Source organism: Sus scrofa, chromosome 10 (genome assembly GCF_054392235.1).
Source record: "Sus scrofa isolate SSC_HxYL_T2T_F1_AM1 chromosome 10, Sscrofa_HxYL_maternal_Yorkshire_Landrace_v2.0, whole genome shotgun sequence".
NCBI classification, from domain to species: Eukaryota; Metazoa; Chordata; class Mammalia; order Artiodactyla; family Suidae; genus Sus; species Sus scrofa.
This window is the reverse complement of record NC_139392.1, coordinates 85,258,027-85,281,583: the sequence shown is the minus strand read 5'-3', so window position 1 is coordinate 85,281,583 and position 23,557 is coordinate 85,258,027. Positions and strand designations below refer to the sequence as shown.

Below are 23,557 nucleotides of genomic sequence, written 5' to 3'. Positions count from 1 at the left end.
TTTGAGGGAAACTTTGGAATTTCAAATTTGGGAAAGACTGTGAATGGATGTTGGGTTGGCAGGAATATCTTTTAGCAGTTTCTGTGAGGTTCTTGAGTTCCACTAATGCTTCTATTAGAACATGCACACCTGTGTTTGTAGCACTTGAGACTTGAAGATTTATAGCAGGGAGTGGTGAGTAACACAGTCTCATCCTTCCTAACTCTGATGATCCTCAATAAAATCACTGGCATTGCCTCCAAGTGTTGTGGGGTAAATGACCCAGGACGTGGTGTGGGTCTGGTTCCATCCTTACTGTCCAAACACTGCACAATCTCAGACAAGTCACTTTATATCATGGTTTCTCATCTGTAAAATGGACATCATGATAATTATCTCACATGCCGTGGTAAGAATTCCATAAAATAACCACTGGCATTTACAAGGTTAAGAAATATCAGCTCCGTCGAACCTTTCTGTACTCAGGATAAAATGCTACAAATAATTTACTTACATGGAGATTACCTTTTTTTGGCCCACTCAGATATCTAGTTGAAAAAGATGCAAAGTACTAAGTGTTAGAAAAATCTGAACTGGAATCCTTGGGTCTTCTCTAGGTTAATTGGTGACTTTGGTGAAGTAATTCAGCATGCTTGGGCCTCATTGAAGGCCCTGGAAATAAGGACATCACCACTGTCCTTGTGCTTTCATCTGCTTACTGTGTAGGCCAAATGAAATGTGGAAATGGTTCCTCCCAAAATGCATTATTCATTTGTCAGATTTTCCTATACCTCTCTGGTCTGAGCAAAAATTAGGAGAAGCAGAGGGTAAAGCATTGAATTGAATTCCCCAAGAATACACTTTCAAATTCATATTATGGAGAACTGAGTTCGATATGTCTACCTCCAATTGACACAACAACAATAATCATTTTGGACATAAAATACCATACCAGACAAGTTGTGTGTGTAATGTCAGCCAGAACCTTGAGACTGAAAGCTTCCTATAAGAGTGACCAAACATTGCATCCTATCTTAAAGCTAACTGACAATAATAATAATGAAAAGGAGGAGGAAGAGGAGTAGGAGAAGAAGGAGAAGAGAAGGGGGCAGGGGGAGGAGGAGGAAGTTATGAGCCTTATGAAGTATTAATTAATAATAGTAAAATAAGAATCCGATGAGGCAATTGGAAAGAAGACAATCACATATGTTTCCACCATACCCATGACATTTCAAGTGATGTGTAACCTCCCCTTGTTAATCTGGGGGTTCCTTGCATACAATTGAAAATTTTTTAAGTCATCTGGAGCGGTGTTTTCCACAGTTGGCATGCTAAGAGTATATTGTGTTCTCCATCTCCAGAAAAAAACATCCTGGAGAATTTTACTATATAGCTATTTCTGCTATAATGAAAAAAAAAGAGAGAGAGAGAGAGAGAGAGGGCTTTAAAAAAAATGTATTGAAGAGTATTTGACTTAGAATGTTGTGTTAATTTCTGCTGTATAGCAAAGTGATTCTGTATACACATATATTCTTTTTCATGTCCTTCTCCATTATGGTTTATCACAGAATATTGACTATATTCTCTGTGCTGTACAGTTGGACCTTATCATTTATCCATCCTATATATAGTAGTTTGCCTCTGCTAATCCCAAACTCCCAATCTTTCCCTCTCCCTCCGCCATCTCCCTTGGCAACCACAAGTCTGTTCTCTGTCTATGAGTCTGTTTCAGTCTCATAGATATGTTAATTTGTGTCATATTTTATTTTTTAATGACTACACTCACAGCATATGGAAGTTCCTGGGCCAGGAACTGAATCTGAGCATCAGCTGCAAACTACACCATAGCTGTGGCAATGCCAGATCTTTTAACGCACTGCAGAGGGCCAGGGATTGAACCTGCACCTCTGCAGTGACCCAAACCTCTGCAGTCAGATTCTTAACCCATTGCACCATAGTGGGAACTCCTCTGTCATATTTTAGATTCCACGTAGAAGTGACATCATCTGATATTTGTCTTTCTCTTTCTGATTTAGTTCACTTAGTATGATAATCTCTAGGTCTATCCATGTTGCTGCAGATGGCATTATTTCATTCTTTTCATGGCTGAGTAATTTTCTATTTCATTCTTTTCATGGCTGAGTACTTTTAAAAATACCACCTTCTTTATCCATTCATCTTTTGATGGACATTTACATTGCTTCCATATCTTGGCTATTGTAAATAGGAGAGCAGGCTTTGAATGGGAGCTTTTCTGCAGGCAGCCACAGGGCCTGTGGGAAGCAGGGAAGCTGCAGCCTGGGATGCCCATAGCTGCTGTGGAAGCAGGTTCCCCCCCAATTTAAAGGAGTGAAAGTGCCCTACATACTCTTGAGGGTAAGCAAATAGAAAATCAGAAAGAAAAAGTTAAAAATTAGTTCCAATCCAATGGGAAAAATCGAATTTAAAATTATAATTTTTAATGCATCTATGTTCATAAGGAAAAAAATTTTATAAAATTTATTTTTTTAGTATATTTGACTTAAAATATTATCTTATTTTCATGTGTAGAAGATAGTGATTCAATATTTTTATAGATTATACTCCATGGAAAGTTACTATAAACTATTGACTGTATTCCTTGTGCTGAACGTAACATCCTTGTAACTTATTTGTTTTATACCTAGCACTTTGTGCTTCTTAATCCCCTTGGCCTGTTTGGCGCCTCTGCTCTGGTAACTGCTAGTTTGTTCTCTGTCTGTGTGTCTCTTTTTGTTTTGTTATATTCATTCACTTTATTTTTTAGATTCCATAGATAAATGAAAACATACAATATTTGTTTCTCTCTGTCTGACTTATTTATCCCATTGCAGACACATGATCCACTTGTTCATGGACACTTTTTTTTTCCCCTCCGGTTTGGGGATATTGCATGTAGTCTCTGTCATCTTTTGTGCACAAATTTCTAAAAAGTTGATGATTAGACATAAACCTTTATGTTTTGGCTTCTATTTGTTACCATCTTTTACTCTCAGATCCAGAGCTGCTGTGGCTGTGGTGTAGGCCAGCAGCTGCAGCTCCAACTTGACCCCTAGCCTGGGAACTTCCATATGCCATGGGTGCAGCCCTAAAAAGCAAAAATTAAAAAAAAATAAAATAAAGTAAACCACATGCCTTAGTGCTATCCCACTTGTCTTCCTCTCAGGATGACCTTTAAACCATTAAAGATGTAGTGGTACATTTCTTTTAGATATTCTGAACCTTTAAAAATTCCATTGGCTACTGTCTCATGGGTGAAATTGATTTTTGGTTCCTTTGTGAAAAATATGATGGACTTTAAACGTATAGTATGGTTATTTAGTGCCCCCTCCCCCCAGATTCAGACTGATGTTGTCCAAGCAAGGGATTGGTTGCACAGATGGGATCTCCGACTGAACAAGTAGGAGCCAACAAAACCATGACACAGGGAACTATAGTCAACATTCTGTGATAAACCATAATGGCAAAGAGTATGCAAAAGAGTATCTATTGATAACTGTCACTTTGCTGTACAACAAATCGATGCAGCAGTGTAAACCAGCTATATGTCAATAAAAATTTTTAAAAATAAAAACAATGAAAGTGACTATTTAAAAAAACAAACTATGACACAGCTCCGGCACTGGCTGGTAAGGGCATGCAGGATGTGACCTAAGGATGCAGAGAGGAAATCCAGTGAATAATATTGTTCAAACGGTAGGAGATTTTTGTTTCTAAATCAAAAAATGAAGTTGCTTGCTTTCTTAACTTCCATCAATTGTAAGTGTTTCACAGAGCGTTTCCAGGACGCTCGGAAAGGAAATTGGACCTGAACAATGGGTAGCCAGAGCATTTATCTCTCTTACCCAACATACTGATAAAAAGGAATTAACCAAACCTTTTCCCTCTCAACTCACTCCTTCTTCAGTTGTTTTCCCTGCACACTGTCATTTCCTTCGCAGCTACATGTCCAAGTTAAAAAAGCTCTTCCTCCCTAAATCACACTATGTGACACAGACACACTGTTCTCCTCCACAAGAATTAGCTTCCCTTCAGAGGTTTCTTATTCCTTTTTTTTAATGGAAGTATAGGTGACTTACAATATTGTGTTGGTTTCAGGTGTAGAGCAAAATGGTTCAGTTGTATATATGTATTTATATACTTTATGTATTCTTTTTCAGAAGATATACTTATTTTTCAGAATACATATGTATTCTTTTTCAGATTCTTTTTCCTTCTAGGTTATCACAGAATATTGAACATAGATAGTTCCCTCTGCTTATAGTAGATCCTTATTGGTTATTTTGTATATAGTCGTGCAGGGTTTCTTATTCTTAAATTATGAGTCCTCGAGTTGGTTGTAAGCTGTATGAAAGTTTGTATTGATTTTTTTCTAAGTTCTGCGAGTAATCTCTGTCAGTATTAATAATAACAAGAAAGAGGTCTGAGCATCTACCCAGCAAAGTTGTCTTCTATGCATAAAAATTTCTCCTCAGAAATCCATTCAGTCTACTCCAGTTAAGGACCCTGACCTGGACTTGTATTCACTCGTATTCAGAGTGTCCAGAGCAGACCAGTGCTCCCACCCGCTAGGAACCAGTAACTCTTCTACTTGAAGGATCTGGAGAATGGACAGTCAAGACTAGAAGGAGAACCGCCCCCCCCCCCCCGCCCAACCTGAGAAGAAGCTTCAAGAAGGGACTGAACACATGCAGGTGTCTTGGGGTGGGGCAGGGGGGGGGGGCATTGGCTGACTCCGTGTGCAGCAGCCCAGAGGCTGCAGCTGCTCCAGGGGACAGAGAAAGCAGCACAGCTTTTGGCAACCACGTGGAGCTAGGTGACAAAGTCAGAGACTTGAGGAGGTCTCAAACATTTGTTTTTGGTTTCTGCTTTAAAGCATTCATGGAAAGCTGAAGCAAGAATGGTGGCTCAACAGCTGCGTCCTAACAGCTCCCCAAGTAAGTCTTAGCACAATTAGGAGACAGAGGCCTTGGAAGGCCCTCTAGGAGCAGTAGGTGGGAGATGCACCCCCTTCCAGAGGGGGCGAGTTGCAAGTGAATATCTCCAATTGCCGTTTCCTGAGGGTTCAGGAACACTGTGGGGAGAGTTAAAAATGAGCAGAGCCTCCTCTATGTCTCTGTTTCTGTTTTGTAGATAAGTTCATTTGTGTGATGGCGTTTTTGATGATCACAACTGGGAGGGGGGGTGTGCTACTGGTGGCTAGTGGGTGGAGACAAGAAATTTGCTAAATATTCTACAGTGCGTAGGACAGACCCCAGAACAAGTAGTGAGCCAGCTTAAAAGGTCGATATCGCTGACACCAACAAACCCTGATCTGAGCTCTTTCTTCCCTCTTCCTCTGCTGCTACCTGCCCATCAATATACTCATCTCTCAAAGCCCCACCAGGAGTTCACCCGTGTATGCGTGTGTTCAAAAGACAGAGGTGCACAGGCATATATACCGGTCAGTTTGTGAGGCTATTTTGAGAGGTTATTCTAGAAGGAGAATGGTGATTTTTGCATCAGGAGAGTAGTAACTGAAAAGGCTTATCATTTAACGTTTGGATCGCTTCTAAAAACCCTGTAAGTCTTATCACTCATCACCAAAGATCTCTGAAATTTCTGGCCAGCATCCTGTCATTTTCCTCGTTTGTTTGTCGTGAATTTTGACAGAGTTTTCCATCACTCGTGGGTTGAGGTACGTTGTTCTAGGTCAGTGTGTTCCTTTAAGCCAACGTGAAGAGGTAGACGCCTGCTCCGGTGAGGCTGATGCTGCCCTTTGCATTCCCTTCTGAGGTTCTGCACTCAGGTGCCTCTGAGTCCATTTAGTGACCTATCATGTGGACCAATATGTTTTTCTTAGGTGGTAGCTACACAGAGTCCCTTAGTATTGTCTATGGAAAGGTTCTTTCATTGAAAACTGTCAGCAAGCTCTTCACCATATCTTCCTCTGAGAGCAGAAACTGACTCTAGAGTGACAGTACCCTGTGTCAGTTAGAAAATAAGGCACAAGGAAGAGGCATTTAATGACTCTATCAGCCCCTCCACAAGTTAATGTTCCTAGAGCAGAAACTATTTCTGCCTTTAGTTACACTTTGCAACCAGCAGCCTCCTTGACCTCCAGCTCCTGGCTTGCCCTGGGGATCTAGCCTTTTGGAGGACAGTGCCAGGGATGCTGGCAGAATCAGCCTTTCTCTGTGCAGAAACCAATAGCTCTCAGTCTCCAGCTCTGGGCTACACCCACCCCCAGAGAGGACCACTCTGCCGCAGGCTTCCCTTCGGCATGCAGATCACAGTGACATCAGAAAGACAAAGACGTAGGGCTGGAACCCACGGAGAGCTGTTCACTGGGGTTTTTTCCCCATGGAAGGAAAGGAGCTGCAGTGCTGTTTTTATCCTGAGAAACTCCTGGGTTGAGAAATGAATGCAGGAAGGCAGATTTGGATTATAACCTATATAAAGACTTATTTTATTCTCTCTTCCTTTTGGGGAATGAAAAATGACCTTTCCCAAAGTGCCGTATAGGACTGACTGACTTGGCCTAAATCAGCCTTGTCAGTGACCAGAATAACATTCTCCCAAAATAACTCTCCGGTGCCAAAAATGATAAGATTTTATCAAATCATCAACAAGAATATACTGAGAGCTTTTCTTGACATGGCTCCCACCTTCAATGAGTTTTGAATCGGGTAGAAGAATCAAAACTAATGCTCAGAAAACAGCAAGCAATGTGAGAAAGGGTATAATAAATTGCTCAATTGGAAGGCAGCACTTAAAAGGCTGTAAGAAGGGCAGAGAAGAATGGCTAAAGAAAACACAGTTTAATCGGTAAATCTTACAACTCCTTGGAATTGAGGGACTGAATTGAATTCAGCTTTCTTAACCAAGAGAAGATGCAGTATTTACGTTTCTTCTAAATGATGTCAAAACATTCAGGTGAAAAAGTACAATGATGTTGCATATTATCTGGGTTTTGCTAGTTATACCTTTTGGCGGGAGTCACAAACATCAGTGTGTATGGGGGAGGAATGTGGTGTATGTTTATAAAGGGAACTAGTAAGGGATCAGCAAGCTGCTAAGGGGCCACCTCTTTTGCAACGGATAAATCCCTTGCCCTCCCAAGGTGGTACCGGGAATGTAAACATAATGTCAGCATACTGTGTCAGATCTGAAAGAAATCTGAAAACCCAGGTTATTTTTACAGTAAAAATTAGCAACATATAAAACTATTTTTTAAATGTACCATAGGCCAAGGAAAACATATCCACAGGCCAAAGGAAGGTAGCAATATTTAAAGCAAGGATTATATATGGTGGCGGGTGTAATCGGAATGTAATAGGGAAGAACAAGTATGACTCCATATTGGATCTGTTTCTTTTCCTTCATCTTTGTTTTCTGTTGCTTTCACTAAAAGTTAATTACTAAACAGGTGTTGTCTATAGCTTAAAGTATACATAATGGCCCATCTCCAGGAACCAGGCCTCCCATGCTTGAGCCTTAAACTAAAATACCTTGTTTAGCTCACAGCAAACAGCCTGACCAGGCCCACCTGTGAATGGCTGTAGGCAAGAAGAAATTAACCCGTCTCTTCCAGAGTCTGGCCAGAACCATGAAATCTTTGCAACAGCTTATCGCTTTTTCTACACTACCTCCTCACCACACCCCACCTTGTTTTAGAAAAGAAACTAGCATCCAAACCCGGGGAAAGATGGTACTTTAGGACACTAGTCCACCATTTTCCACGCCTGCTGGCTTTCCAAATAAAGTTGCTACTCTTTGCCCCAACAACTCATCTCTTTATTTATTGGCCTGTCAATGAGCAGTAGGAGCTTAGATTCAGTAACTGGAAGAGATAAGAGGAACCAGATTCTACCAGCACATGCAAGCTATGGGAGGAAATGTATGCTGTATGCTAACAGCAATGAAGAATTTCAAAGAGGAAATGATGTGATCAAACCTGAATCTTCAAAAGTTCTTTCTGGTTGGATATAGTCTGAAGCATGGATTGAAGTGGGCAGAGTTGTTGCCAAAGGGATCAGTTAGAAAGTTGTTGCAGTATTTAAGATATGTATATCTTATGACATATTATATAACATATTATACATCATGTAATATTATATATTCTATATATTACATATTATATGTGACATTATATATCAATATATATGATTGTATATAAATCTATATATAAGATCTATTCATCTATCCATTTATCACCTATCTATATATCTAAACTTCCTTTATATATATTACATATTATAAATGACATTTTATACATCAGTATATGTGATTATATACAAATCTATCCATCTATCATCTACCTATTCATTTATCGTCTTTCTATCTAGCTGTCTAGCCATCTAAACTTCCTTTAACAAAATCATTGTACGGTATGGGGCCAAGATATGTTCTATCCTAACAAACTAGCAGAAGGTAAGAACTGAAAATTTTTGGTTTCTTTTCATAACCCTCTTCTGATTACAAGCGAATTTGCCATGGAAAATTTAGAATGTATAGAAAATAATTATAACAGTCCATAATGCCACCTCCATCATTACCAGGTGTTGGAACTCTGTGTCACTTAATGCGTCTTAAGATCAGGCACAGAATGGAGAGCTGATGCTGACCACAGCATGGGCCATACCTTTGGACCTGGGACATGTGAGGGCACCTAACTTCCTATAGTCGCCCTACAGTGCTACAGTCATTCAGATATGATTGGGAAAAGTCAGCTGTGCACAGGCAGGTGAGCTGGGGCACCTGTGGACCATAGAAACAATCATGATTTTGTGCTGGAAAACCTTGAACTGGTTTGTCAAGGGATATGTGTGTTTTAAGTCTTCTATTAAGTTTAGCCAGTGACCAGACTGATAGCACAAAACTGTAATTACGAATTGGTCTACCTTATCCCCAGTTTCTGCATCTGTGGAGTCAACCAACAGCAGGTCAAAAATATTCAGAAGAAAAGAAAGTTCCAAAAAGCAAAACTTAACTTTGCCACTCACCAGCACCTATTTACATTGCATTTATATTGAGTATTATAGGTAATCAAGTGATGATTTAAAGTGCACAAGAGGATGTGTGTAGGTTAGATGCCAATACTATGCCATTTTCTATAACGTAGTTGTGCATCCATAGATTTTGGTATGGAAGAGGTCCTGGAATCCCCCATGGTATTCTGGGACTACTGTGCTTCATTTTCCTAAATCCTCATGAAAAAAAGTGGTTATTAGTGTGTGTGTGGCCAATTGTATTTTCCAAAGAAGTCTGCAAAAGTCTCCTATCACCCATAATCTTCTTAGAATGTGCCTTTGGCACTCCTTCCCTCGGGAAGTAAAGTCTTTTGTTCCTTCATTGGATGTAGGTGGAATCTTGAATGGCCAAAGTGATGCAATGTGATTTCCAAGACCAGGTCATAAGAAAGAGTTTCCATCTGACTTCTCCTGAGACGCTTGCTTTTGGAAATTAGCTGCCCTGTTGTGAGGAAACCAGTCACATGGGGAGGCCACCTCTCAGTATTCGGTGACATCCAATCTGAGGTCAGCCATCAGACATGTGAACTATGAGTCTTCCCAGCTGAGCGCCCAGACACCACGGAGCAGAGACAAGTTGGGTCCATTGTTGCATTTTCTGAATTCTTTACCTACAGTATTTATGTGCATAATAAAATGATGGTTCCTTTATGGCACAAAATTTGGGGTGGATTTTTATAAGCAATAGCTGACTAGAATATTGTGTGTGTTTAAATTTTTCAACAGTTTGAAAGGTAGAACATGGTATGTCATTGTGGCTTCAATTGCATTTTCTTAATTGCATTTTTCAATTGCATTTTCTTAATTTATTTCTTTTCCTTCCTTCCTCTTTCTTCGCATTTTATTAATTTTGAGAATTACTTTGTCGCTAAGAACTGAAATTTTGGAAAGGATTTTATTCTACATCCCCATTCATTCTGCAGTGCCACGTGTTCACTTTATCATCAGTGGAAGAATACATAAAAAGAAGATGGCTGATACATACATGTAACTCAAAGAAATAATTTAGGTTTATCCTGTATCTCTCACTTTGCCCTGCCAATAACAACTTCAGGACATTTCTACACTTGCTGAGTTGACCCAGATAAGCCGTGACAGAGGGCACAGTCTCTATCACCAAAAGGGTATCCCATGAACAAGACTAGAGGCTGGCATAAGACAACAGTTGTGTTATCTCAGTGTGTGATAATACCTCCATATTTTAGATGTTGGAATCTTCCCTTTGTAGTTGATCTGGGCTTAAAATGGATGCTGTGCTTTCTCCATTTTCCCATTAGATAATCTAGAGAAAAATGATAAGGTGAGAGAGATACAGGGTCTGAGTTATTTATCTGTTTATTTATTGGCCATGCCTGCAGCACCTGGAAGTTCCCCGGGAAGGCATTGAACCCAAGCCACAGCAGTGACAATGCTGAATTCTTAAGTGCTGGACCACTAGGGAACTTCCTCATTTATTTTTGAATTGTAAGAGGAAAACTGAGATTTTGTATAAGATCCGACATGTTTTCAACATAGCGCTGTGAATCCACAGGCGACTTCAAAGGTGGAGAGGATCCTGAGAGGGACCTAGGTGATGCAAAGTACAAAATTCACAGCATGACATTCTTCACCGTCCCGGCAAGATTCTGTGTTTGCTACTGGTCCTGATGACCAAGTGTGTGTATTTTCATTTGAACATTTTCCCGCTTCTTGTTTATTACATGGATGGCCATCTGAGGATGTTTTTGGTAGTTCACGTTTGGTGATCTTTGAGTCCATGGAGCCAGGACCTTGTCCCCGTTCCTCCTATAAGGGATCCTTCTTGATTGCCTACCCTTTCTCATGGAATATAAGCTCCAGGGCAGGAGATACCTTCCGTGGTTGTTCACTGATGCATCATCACCAGCACCTGGAACAATGTTTGTATCTAATAGGCACATAATAATTATTTCAATGAATAAATATTATTCCAGGCCATTTCTACAATGTCTGGGTAGATACAGAGCCTATTCGGATAGATAAACCAAGAAAAATATAACAAGATTAGATGAAGTCTTTTCTAAACAGTTTAACACTTAGATGGGTCTGTTGAGTATTTGCTATGTAGTCCATAGCCCACATAGTTGAATTCCCTTCTTCCTCTTTACCTGTGGTGCCACCCCTGAATCCCAGAAATCTCACTGAAAAATATGATGCCACGGGGTTATCATATTTTACTAGGTAACTAGGGAATTATCTTTTGTATGCTTAAAAAGATTCACTTTGAAAGAATTTCTTCAGATTCTCCTTGGGACTAGTCAGTTAAAGAAACTCCATTATGTCACTAAGTAATATTTTGAAAACAAAAGGAATAAGAGGTCCAAAAGTTAATGATTGTCCTGTGTCACGTGCCGTGAAACGTGTGTACATGAGTGAATGTCGATCCTCCCAGCAAATTTATTTTGTATTCTACCAACCTGAAGCTACTAGAGATTTGGAGGCTCTTAAAACACACACACACACAGAATAAGATTACGAAAGTAGGTATGAAACTCAATACTTCTTTAAAATGTAAAATGAAATCACCATAAGTTACACATTTACAAAAGTTTATGAACATAAAATCTAGAAAAGCAGTGTGTTTCTATTTTCTAATTGAAACATTTTCAGAATACTTTTTCCCTTGGCTGTATTTCTGCCATGTACCCTTGATTGCTTATTATCGCCATAGCATCTTCCCGTCAGAGCATAGAAGGATAAATTAGTCTTCCTCCTGGCTTGGTTGATAAACGTGTTTCTTGTTTCTCACTGTTTTAGGAAAAATGTATCTCAGCTTCACAACTTGTTAATAGTAGCGTAACGTAAATTTTTAGGATTGCTGTCAAGTTTAGGAAAAACTCTACTAAGTTTCATTTATGAGCTGCAAGGTTTGGAAGACAAGCATCTGTCTATGAACATTTCAAACCCTGCCCATGTGACCTGCTTTAGGGCTACATAATGAGTGCCAGTAGGTCAAGCAGATGTTGACCTGTGTCCTCTGTGTTGCCCTGCCAAGTGAATTGGCAGAGTGGCAATAAGATTATTTCTAGAACTCATTTCTAAACCAGGAGGAACTAGTAGTAACTTAACTATGCCCCAAAGTAACCGTACATCATGTACATACATCACCAAAGCCCCAATTAAATGTTTCTCCAATTCATTTGCTCCTTAGGCAGATCTCCAGAATATCTAGGGTTACTTCAGCGCAGCCTGAAATGAGGGCAAATGTGATGGAGAGGATGGCGAAGGGGAAGGATGCGATGGACTTCACCAGCAGCACTGAAAATATGTTTCCTGGGGAGGAAACAAAATAGCAAGCCTCCTATCTCCACGGCATCGCCTCTGTTCTAATTCTGACTTTACCGTTTATTAGGTGTGGAACCCAAGACAAGTAAGTTCTCTCTTTGTGCCTTGGTTTAATATTACTACCCACCTCATAAATTGTGGTAATTAAGTGCTTTAATGGATATACAGTGCTTAAAACAGTGCCTGGCATAGAGTAGTAGTCACAAAATGTTCCGTGTTTTTATTGTACTAAACACTGTATCTGATTGCCAGGGATATTAAAACAGCCGATAGACTGTTCTTCTGTAAAATGTTTCACGTGTAATGCAAAGAGAAAATAACAACTCAAAGGCCAAATCTCAGAAAAATAAAAGGGATACTGGATATAGTTGCCGGTCTGTATTACTTGACTTAAAAGACTTTGTTCTTGGTTCACATGTCACATGAGAAAGATGTTTGAAAAAGTGTAGCAGTACGTTGGGAGGGAAGGTGATGTTAACACACTCTCAGTGTGGTTACTTGGGCTCACACCGTTCACTGGACTCGTCATTTGCTGTTGACACTGACAGCCCAGCAAGGGAGCGGGCAGGAAGGTTGGTTAAGGATGCATCTTGAGAATAAAATGCCCCCAAAATGTATCCAACATTGAGCAGTGAAGCAAAAGTATTACGGAGATTTTACCAAAAGTGAGTCTCCTGGGCTCCCATGTTCGTAAGCAGTGTTTAACTTCTCCCCGAAAGATCCTTACTCTAGGCACATAGAAAATGTGGCTTTCAAACAGTAGAGGAAAAAAAAAAAAATCAAGAAACCAGGAAAAGATCTTCAAATTTCTACTCAAGGAATGGGACCTAAATGTCCAATTTAGATGTGACTTGTTTCCCTGGTATCGAGGACCAAACTCCTAAAGTTTCTTTCTCCCTTCCTCCCTCCCTCCCTCCCTCCCTTCCTTCTTTCCTTCCCTCCTTCCTTCTCTCTAATACACCACTTAGGAAAGGGAAGGTGTAGGGAAAGAGGCATCACTGAGATTACAGACAAGATAAGGAAAAATGAAAGGAGGACAGTAAGAGCTTTTGCCAAGAATATTACTCCTACTGTCAGAGAAAATAGTTAGAAAAGCAAACTTTAAAATACTATGTTTGCTAGACTTCATGTCTAATCAGATGTTTTCAAATGGCATAAAATTACTCGAGCCATTTGAATCGCAGGGGTCCATATAGAGCAGCCCTGCATGTTTTCACATGTGTTTATACTTTGAACTTTCAGTAGCCTGTGTTTATTCAACAGATGGCACGGCTGTGATAGGATCAAGCAGCCTCCAGACCAGAGAGCTGCGCATTTTGCTCAGGGAAGCTGTCAAGAAGACCTCTTTGCTGGTAAACACATGACATGCCAGTGCTGCCCCCAGGGAACTGAACTGCAAGAAGTCGCAAAGGGGAAAGAGAGGGATCAGAAGAAGCAACTGAACCCCCAGAGTCTTAGTGACAGAAAAAGGTACAACAAATCATGACTAAGACCTCAAACATGACAATTAAAATGGCTTCCTAATCATGTATATTTTTCCTTAAAGAATACTTCAGGAGTTTCTGTTGTGGCTCATTGGGTTAAGAACCCCACTAGTATCCATAAGGAGGCAAGTTCAATCTCTGGCCTCACTCAATGGGTTAAGGATCTGATGTTGCCATGAGCTGTGGTGTAGGTCTCAGATCCAGCTCAGATCCCACATTGTTGTGGCTGTGGGGTAGGCCAACAGCTGCAGCTCGATTCAACCAACCCCTAGCCCAGGAACTTCCATATGCCACAGGTGCCACCCTAAAAGGAAAAAATAAATAAATCATAAAAATAATACTTTATATCTAGAACACAAGATGGTAAATCATAAATAATACCCCTTGAATGTTTCTTTTAAATAAAGGCTAGTATTTCCAAAATGACATTTCTATTCCCTTTTATTAAATCTCCCTTAGAAAAGAAGTATGTACAGTGACCAAGGACTGTATGATGGGTCCCCTGCCTTCATTTGGAAAGACCATCAGCTCAGAGCCTGGTCCAAAATGTATGGGCCTCAGATGTACCTGCATGGTGGGCCAGCTTCTCCTACTGACCTTCCTGCAAAAAAAATAAACAGGTGAGCCTACATCAAACCAGAAAGCTTATGCACGATAAAGGAAACCATCAACAAAATGAAAAGGTAAGTGATGAAATAGAAGAAAATATTTACAAACTGCATGCATAATAAGAGGCCATGTCTAAAATATACAAAGAACTCATATAACTCAAAAAAAATAGGCAAATAACTCAACTAAAAATGAACAAGGGAGGAGTTCCCATCGTGGCAAAACAGTAACAAATCCAACTAGGAACCACGAGGTTGTGGGGTTCGATCCCTGGTCTTGCTCAGTGGGTTAAGGATCTGGCATTACTGTGAACTGTGGTGTAGGATGCAAACAAGGCTCAGATCCTGCATTGCTATGGCTGTGGTGCAGGCCAGCAGCTGTAGCTTTGATTTGACCCTTACCCTGGGAACCTCCATATGCTGTGGGCCCTTAAAAAAAAAAAAAAAAAGAACAAGGGAGAAGTTCCCATCATGACTCAGTGGTAAGGAACCTAACTAGTATCCATGAGGATGAAGGTTTGATGCCTGGCCTCACTCAGTGGGTTATGGATCCTGTGTTATTGTGGCTGTGGCATAAGCCATCAGCTGTAGCTCTTATTCAACCCCTAGCCTGGGAATTGCCATATGCTGCAGGTGTGGCCCTAAAAGGACCAAAAAAAAAAAAAAGAGAGAGAGAGAGAGAACAAGGAAACTGAATAGACACTTTTCCAAAGAAGACACACAAACGGCCAACAGGTACGTGAGAAGGTGCTCAACCTCTCCAGTTATTAGGGAAATGAAAGATATAATGAAATACCACCTTACAACTATTAGAATCTCTATTATCAAAAACACATGCACTCAGATAACAAATGCTGGTAAGGATTAGTGGGGAAAAGAGATGCCTTGTACAATGTTGGTAGGAAAGTAAAATAGTAAAGGTACTGTGGAAACCAGGGTGGTGGTTCCTCAAGAAGTTAAAAACAGAACTACCATATGATCTTGCAGTTCCACTGTGGGCATGTATCCGATGGAAATGAAGTTGCTATCTCAGACAGAGATTTCTACCCCCGTGTTCACTGCAGCCCTATTCGCACTAGCCAAGGGATGGAAACAACCTAAATGTTGATGGATCACTGGATAAAGACAATGTGTTATATACATGCAAGTGACTATTATTCCCCCTTAAACAAGAAAACATTCTACAATTTACTGTGTTCATTTAGGAACTTGTTTTTTTGTTTGTTTGTTTGTTTGTTTAATCATGAGATTGAACCTTCCTTGCCATCTCACATTTCCAATTTATCACCATAAGTTGTTCTTGCTGAAGGGATGCAAACCCCCATTCCTCTGAATATAAAATTGGGAATATAAATGTAGGGCATGTATATGTTCATATATTTGTGAATGTGGGTATATCTGTGTTTGTCATGTGTGAGTACATGCATGTCCCTTGTGGGATGATCTGAGAGACCCCTTCTTTTCATTCAGTGAAAAATCTGAGACTGTTAGCCCACGTCCGTGGGGCAACAGGTAGTCTTGCCAGTTCAAGGCAGAAGCACATTACCTGTAGTAATCCAAGGGCTCTCATTAAACAAAGTGTTGGATTAAGTTATGTGAAAAAAGGCTATGCTTTCCTCATGGAAGGGTATATTAGACTTTCTTCAGGAAAAAATGGTTCACAGGAGTCGGCAGCGATGACGAGTAAAACCAGCAACAGGTTTTCCTGACCTCATTTCAGAGCCGTAAAAATATAAATGGGGAGTTATAAATATAAATCTATATTTATATAATATATTATGGCTATATAGTTATATAATTTATTATGGGTATTATATTGTTATTATTTCTACTACTGCTATTGTACTTTATGGGGTTTATAAATATAAATCTGTGGTGTCTTGGGAGCACTGGGTTGAAGGTTCGATCCTCGGCCCAGCACAGTGGGTTAAGGATCCAGCGTTGCTGTAGCTGTGGCTTAGGTCGTGACTGTGGCTTGGATCTGGTTCCTGGCCTGGGAACTCCATATGCTGTGGGGCAGCCCAAAATGAAAGAAATATGTACATATATACATTTATATAAAATATATAAATATATTTATTTCCATGTATGTGTGGAAGAAATATATATATAGATATATAACATATATATCCCTCTATGTATTTCCATATATGTATGGAAGAAACTTTATATTAGCATGGGACTTGGGCCTGAAAAGGCAGAAGTTACAAGTCCCAGGAAGGGCTGGAGACCCTATGATACACAAATCATAGTGAAAAATCGTGGGGCTGCCAGGATTAGCTGGGCTTGGTGGGCATGGAGGGGAGGGTGTCAGTAGGGGATCTGAAAAGGTGGGGATGAGAACACGTCCAAATAGGACTCCCAGTAAAGGTCTGAATGGTACTCTCACAAGCCCCACCAAGTTAGCCAGGTAGTCGCATAAACTTACAGCTGCGTGTCCTTGTGCTATGATGTCCTGCTTCAGGACACTTTCCTACATGTCCCTGGGCCCACTGCCAGAAGCAGTGCTGTCCTCATCTGCAGGTCAGCTTTTTAGAGGCAGCCTCTCTCTCCACCAACATGGAGGTGCAAGGGGTTGGCTAATTGGTCATTATTTGTTTGGTGGGAGAAAGGGATACTGCAACTCTGGTTGGCAGTTAGGGTGCAGAAGAGAGGCAGAGGTGAACAAAGGAGAAGGGGTGGGGTGCCCTGGCTCCATCTCTCCTTACAAATATTAGGATCATACCTGTACTCAAGAAGGAGAAAACACCTGTTCTTTTTCACTAGTCAGAGCACCAGCAGATAGAAAGAGGCGGAGGGAACTCTGTGTTGTCAAGTAACCTGTACGTGCCACCTCTGGTGTGACATTACAAGATCGCTTTGTCAAATCTTCCCACCATAGGGCAGGAAAAATACCACACACACACACACACACACTGCTCATGGTTCAGAAAGAAGCGCCTGCCACAGAGAGGTTGGGTAGGAGGGGGAGGGCAAGACAAGGAGGGGAGATAGGTCCTAAGCAACGATAAACGGCAGCCTGCAGTGATTTTCTGTAATCTGTCATTTCACGTGTACTGAAGATGACTGCATGTTAGGACAGTACCTTGACTCCCTCTTCAGTCTTGAAGGGCGTCAGTTTAGGTAGAGAGTAAGGGAAAGGAACAGGAAAACAGCGTGAGTGATATTAATGTTCTTAGGATGAGGGTGACCATGGGTCTTTCAGTTCCTAGGAACTCAAAGCATTCTGGAATTTATTGATTCAAAAAATAGAAACTCTTTTAAGATAAGCTTTATTCCATGGTATATATGATGGGGGGATGTCCAGCAGGTTTTGTTTAATATTAAAGAGAGTGACCCCAGAAATCTTAAGGACTGGGGCACAGACTGAAGACATCAGAACTGTAGTAAATATATATGCATATGGACACGTATACACACAGGAGCACACGCGCACGTGTGTGTGATGTAATGGTTAAGAACACAGACTCTAGGAGTTCCCGTTGTGGTTCAGCAGAAACGAATCTGACAAGCATCCATGAGGATGAACATCTGATCCCTGGCCTTGCTCCGTGGGTTAAGGATCTGGCATTGCCGTGAGCTGGGGTGTAAGTTGAAGATGTGGCTTGGATCTGGGTGTTGCTGTGGCTGTGGTGTAGGCCTGTGGCTACAGCTCCGATTCAACCCCTAGCCTGGGAACCTCTATATGCCTCAGGTGCGGCCCTAAAAACAAAGAAACAAAACAAACAAACAAAAAACCCACGTACTCTGGAGACCAGCTGCTTGGATTCAAAACCCGTCTGTCCCTTCCTGGCTGTGTGGCTTGGGCAAGTCACCTAACCCCTCTGCTCCAGATTTTCCATGTAATGATAATATTTTTGGCCTCATGTCATTAACAGAATGAAATAAGCTAGCAAATGCAACATGCTTGTAGCAGAGTCTGTGACATACTATGTACTCAATAAGTTTTCCTTGTGGCTATTATATTATTTCTACTACTCCTATTGCACTGCATCTTCTTTTTCTCATCTCTAAACATGTTAGAGAATTAATGCATTGTATTTTGCTTCTTATATATTATAGAATCCATTATATGATTCTTTAATATAGCTAGAGAAGAATTTTGTGTTATTATTATTCTGAATTACCTGTAGCTAGAGATGATATGCCCTGTAAACATTTTCTTCATTTTTAGGAGTGATTTTCAGTCATGCACTTTGCAGTTTAACTCCTGGGTGCATGATACTGCTGGCTTTTTCCGTGGAGAGTGATTCGCTACATTTATGTATTTAACTGCGGGAATTCATATTGCACCCTCAAATCTGGTGGCCTAACCCACACCGTTCTCTCCTAGTGCTCCATAGATTGAGAAAAGCAGCTCACACTGAAATCGTACTCTGTTCCAAAAAAAAAAAAAAAAATAGTTCTCTGTGGTGCAATGGGTTAAGGATTGGTGTTATCGCTGCACTGGCTTGGGTTGCTGATGTGGTGTGGGTTTAGTCCCTGGCCTGGAAGCGTCCACGTGCTATGGGTGCAACAAAAAAAGGATAGTCAGGCTCTCAACCCACTGAGCCACAGTGGGAACTCTGAATTATTGTGACTCTTAAATGAAAAAATATATGTGGACTGTTTTGCAGGGTGTGTACTGTGCACTCAGTGATGGAAGCTAATGTGTGATTTTATCAAAAGCTACTAGCATCATGAGAAAAAGCAAGTACATACAAAGCATCTTGACTAGAGTATCTCCTCAGTAATGAAAAAGACTGCAATTATGATTGCTAATATTAATAAATTAGTAACAATATAATAGGGGGAGGGACCCGACCTTTTATGTTACCTAAAGCCACATGGCTAGTGACAGGCCCAGGACTGAAATCAAAGTGTGATTAACCCAATGCCTGTCTCTCAAGTACCCAAGGCTTAGTCCCTCTATAGCAATGTGCTGGTCCCCCAAGGGACAAGAACGACTCACAAGACTGTAAACTAAGACAAATGCAGAAGGACAGAACCAAGAACTAGCGGCCCAAGGAAGAGAAGGTCAAGCATGAAAAGTGGAGATAAAAATACGATCATGTTTTAGGATACAGGCCTGCAATGAGTGCAAGGCTTCTTATTAGGGACGACTCCCAGTGGACCCCCAGCCACCCAAAGCAACATCAGGAAAGGCCCAGGAGCACCTCCAGGAGTGAATCCATGCCAGATCCCTATCCACTGGCTGAGGATGGATTTTGGTCGGTTTCCAGGATTGCAGAATAATCAAGCAAATGATTCTGGAACAAACGACTTCAATACTACAGCATGACTTTGGAGAACTACCATCCACCGATCTGAACTGTCCTGGGATCGTATTCACGTCTCTTTGGGACCTGTGTCTTATGTTCCAAGTAGTCACAGAACCTGGCCAGTGCCTGGTACATAGCAAATGTTTTATTGGTGAATAAACTAATGAATCAGTAGGTAGATCCATCAAGGCAATCAAAAAAATAGGACATGCAGAGGTTGAAGTTATGTTTGTGAACTAATGTGAAGAGATGAAGTATTTGTAGGATAGTTTTACATTCGTGGAGCTCGTCACACATTGTAAGGAATTAATGAAGAGGCTTTTTGTGAGAAAGGAAGCTCCTTGAGGTGATAAAGGAGACCCAGGGGTAGCATCTGGGTAGAAATGCTTTCTTCAAGTAATTTAAAATACTGAGTAAAAAAAAAAAAAAATGCTTTTAGAATGAGTATTTTCATGTTAACAAGAAAATGTAACTTGGCTTACCATCAACATTTATCACCACTTTGCCTTGTCATTATCCCTGCAAAAGAGGAAAACTGAACTGGCAGAATATCTCCACTGAGACTAGGAAAGAAAAATCTGACTCCATCAAATCAGTCCAAAGATAGACTGTCCACCACAGCGGTTTGTAGCCCAGGATTATAGCAGCGGGGCTGTCGTGTGGGGGCGGAGCAGAGAGCATTCATAACAGAACAGCAATACGCATCCAGATGGAATGCTCTGGGAATTTATCAGAGATTTCTCCAATTAGAGCTGGAGCCTTGGAGCTTAGCTCTGAATCCACCCGCCAAGGAGCAGCATCAGTACTAGCTAAATAAATGATTGAGCTGTCCTCAACACCCCTGACGTGCAGAGCTTAAGACATGTTCAGACTTTTACCCAAGGCAGCTGATGCTGACTAAGCAAACTGAGTGACTGTCATCACAAACAGCATCACACCCTTGGACCAGCTGCCCAGAGCCGACGGCATGTTCCACTGTAACCGACCTCAAGGTATCACCCGTTGTATATTGAACGCAAAGGGAGGCAGGCATTAACCTCAAAGACATGACTGTCATTTTTATGTTTTTAGCCGACATGAGACATGTATCTATGTATATCCCCAGATGGTTTTCTGCAGTTAATTCAATATCACAAGTTCTGAGTTAGAGTAATCTTCCAAGGGAGCTATTTTAGACCCTTTGGAATTGATATTAAGATCTTTATCTCCATAATGCAGAAGCATATAAATTCATCAACTCTTCGTGATCATAGAAAACCCAGAACTGTACATGCGGGATCAGACACTGAAATAGCCAAATCCCAGGAGTTGGCAGTGTTAACACTTCCATGTAAGAGGAAATATGATATTAAATTTTAAATAAATTAGAGATCTGCAGTGCATCTCTTCAGGATAAGATAGCATTATCTTTCATCAAAGGGGCCTTTTTCTAAGTGGATACTTTATGAAAGAGAAAATACTAAAAATATTTAATATAGTCTAGTGGACAGAATTTTGGTTAAGATTGAATGGGGACAATGGGGGAATAGTCTGATAAATTTGATCACATAAAAACTCAAGCCAAGTGCATGGAAAAAATAAAAACAAAGCAAGAAAAACTTCACACTGCAAAACACATACTATAAGTAAATAAAGAGAGAAGACCAAAAAAATGTGCAATTCATATCATAAAGGGTTAATTTCTCTGATGCGTGATAAGCTGAACATTAAGAGGAAGACTCCCATGGGAAAATCAGCAGAGATCAGAGCAAATAATTTTCCAGAGAAAGCACACAGCACTTGTGACCATGTAAAACAGATGTTCAGTCTCTTTTAAAAGTTTCATGCAGATGAAAACCTGCCATGAGGTATAATTTCTCACCTGTGAGAATCACAAAAGTTTAAGTGTTTGCTAACACAGCATGTTGGTATGACTGCAGGACGGCATGCTTCCATTGCTGGTGGTATTGCCATATTTTGAAATCCTTATGAAAGATCATATCTTTCGAAATTATAGATGAATTTACTCCTTGGCCCAGTAATCCTGCTCAGGGAATATATCCTAAGTGTCCAGCTACAAAAATACCAGATAGCATTTGCACAAAGTTATTGTGGTCGTAGCAAGGTTTATAATCACCAAATGTAGTACAGGAATTGCCTTTCTATAGGAAATCAAAACTGTATGACTAAGACTAAACTAAACTAAACTGTATGACTTCCACGCACAGGAATGGAAGTTCTGAATATTTGCATATATATTCAGTTGAAGTTCTCTATATACTTATATGGAAAGTTCTGCAGAAACTGTGGAGTGCTTAAAGTCAATACAGTAAGCTACTATTAATGTAGAGCAGGGAGGAAATAAGCTTATTCATGTGTATTTATATTTGCATAAAGAAAACTGAAAAAGTAGTTGCAAAACTAGTAAAGGTCATTTCTTCAGAGGGCAGGGTTATAATGAGATGGCAGAGGTAAAAATGGAAGGAAGTGATTTCAGAACATTCCTTCTTATATAGTTTTCTCTGTGGGGAACATGCACTGTGACCTGCTCGAAAACAAAATTAACATCAAAAGCTCCCATATAATATGCATTTTAAAGGAAAAACAGAAGGCCCCTCCTCTCCGTTGCTTAACTCCACACCTTGGTCCTTCTCAGATCAGAGTTTTTCATGATGGTATTTCCTCGATGAATCTGTTGGCCACATACAGGCTATCCACATACACAGAGAGACTATGAATGGACTGACTCTTCCGTTTAAACTGTCAATACTGTGAAGCCAGTAGGTGTTGTATCATTTTTATAAATATCCTGAAACAAACCACAGAGAGCGTGTGATCATTACTTCTAGTTGGATAATTCTGTGCATGTGTGCGTTCGTTGTTGTATTTTTGGCTCTTGAGTTGGTGATTTGGTTTTCTGCTTAATCCTTGAGGGTATGTTGCATTTGTCTACTGAAGGGGTATATTAATTTTATGGTCAGAAAAAAAAATCATTAACAGTGGCCGTCAAGATTTTATGTCATTGCCAACAAACCCAGTTCAAAGAAAGACTGCTTATAGTTGACAAGCGCAATTAAAATGAGCATACATGTGACTCAGAAGGGGGTGTATTGAAGACCATGAGAACCTCTGCTCCCAGGCGGTGCAGGAGGGGGCATGCTTTCCCTAACAACCTCCAGAGGCCAGCCCACCCGCCCCAGCACAGGGAAAATTCTGAATTGTTTCTAAAATCGGAGAGATTTCCCAGAAACAACTAATACTCTGGGCCCACCAGTCAAGGCTGAATTCTGAGTCCGCTATTGTACTCTTTGCTAATGATATAGGCTGCCCATTTCCTTAACAAGCTGGGTTTGTTCATTGGAAAATGTAACAAATAATTTCAAGGTTATGTCACTCTTGGCAAGCGCAGTGACGCTGGTGGAAAAAGGAAGTTTTCAGAGCAAGGCGAAGACTGAAATCTTGTTTGGAACTACCAGCCTACAAGGCCTGCCATAGAATCGTAGTGCTCAAACTCACAGGGGGCCCCTATGCTCACAGATATGGAATGCCAACTGGCTCTGAAAAGGATGTAAGTTGGAAGAGATTAATTTGTTCAAATTCGGCCTCTGCAAGGAAGGAAATTGCTTTGGAATATATATTTTATTTAGTGCGTCTTTCCTTTAAATGTTTGCTTGGTAAAGGCTACATTGTCTTTGCTTCTAAACACAGCCAACTCATTGACAATTCACATGGCCATTTGAGTTCTGTATTTCCTTCCTCTTGTCCACTTGGGTAATTTTACTGTTGATTAGTCCTTCCTCCATTGTAAAAGCAAAGAAAGGGAAATGGAATTGAAATAATTAGTTTGTTATAGGCTAATTTTATGTTCAATGTGCTGTTCCCTGGCTCAGGATCATTATACGAGTGCTTTTAGG

At 40.5% G+C, this 23,557-nt stretch overlaps 1 protein-coding gene across 2 annotated transcripts in view; it reads left to right on the top strand.

Moving 5' to 3' along the window:
• The window catches only part of LOC146399572 (uncharacterized), a 617,271-nt gene that overhangs the window by 435,733 nt on the left and 157,981 nt on the right, over nucleotides 1-23,557 (top strand). Inside the window, exons 11-13 of one of the 2 annotated variants that reach the window (XR_014818092.1) lie at nucleotides 12,178-12,396; nucleotides 13,575-13,781; nucleotides 14,255-14,415. The gene's annotated coding sequence lies outside the window, so the exon portion shown is untranslated. Of the gene's footprint in view, nucleotides 1-12,177; nucleotides 12,397-13,574; nucleotides 13,782-14,254; nucleotides 14,478-23,557 lie in introns of those variants that run through there. The other variant, XR_014818095.1, reaches the window with a different exon arrangement.